Consider the following 528-nt stretch of genomic DNA (forward strand, 5'->3'; position numbering starts at 1 on the left):
GGGCTGCTCCGGGTCTGGGATGCTCTGGATTCGGGCTGCTCTGGGTCTGGGATGCTCTGGATTCGGGCTGCTCCGGGTCTGGGATGCTCTGGATTCGGGCTGCTCCAGGTTTGGGCCACTGCTGCCTTCAGGACCGGCCGTGGCCGTGTAAGTGCTGGTCTGCAAACCATGCTTCTACCCCGGTCTGATGGCTCACGGTGCAGGGAGAGGGACGGGTTGAGGCAGTCAGCTTTGCTTGGGGGAAAGCTGTGGGGTTTTTGTGTTGGCTTGGAAATAAAATCTGAAGTATCGATGCCATACCAAGCCTGTCTGCCGTGGGCATGCCCAAATCCTGCTGTCAACTGCTGAGCTCTGTCCTTCTCCACCTGGATGGCAAGTGCTTCCGACTCAAGGGATTAAATTTCTTCTCCAACCTCTCGCAATCCTTAGAAAGCTTTACGGTGGTAGCTGGCGCTGGAGCGTCTTTCAGACCCTTTTCAGCACCAGGACACGCTGTGTTTGAGCAGGGATGCAGCCGTGCGGCGGGGG

This window comes from Fulmarus glacialis, unplaced genomic scaffold (assembly GCF_000690835.1).
Source record: "Fulmarus glacialis isolate BGI_N327 unplaced genomic scaffold, ASM69083v1 scaffold12777, whole genome shotgun sequence".
Classification (NCBI taxonomy): domain Eukaryota; kingdom Metazoa; phylum Chordata; class Aves; order Procellariiformes; family Procellariidae; genus Fulmarus; species Fulmarus glacialis.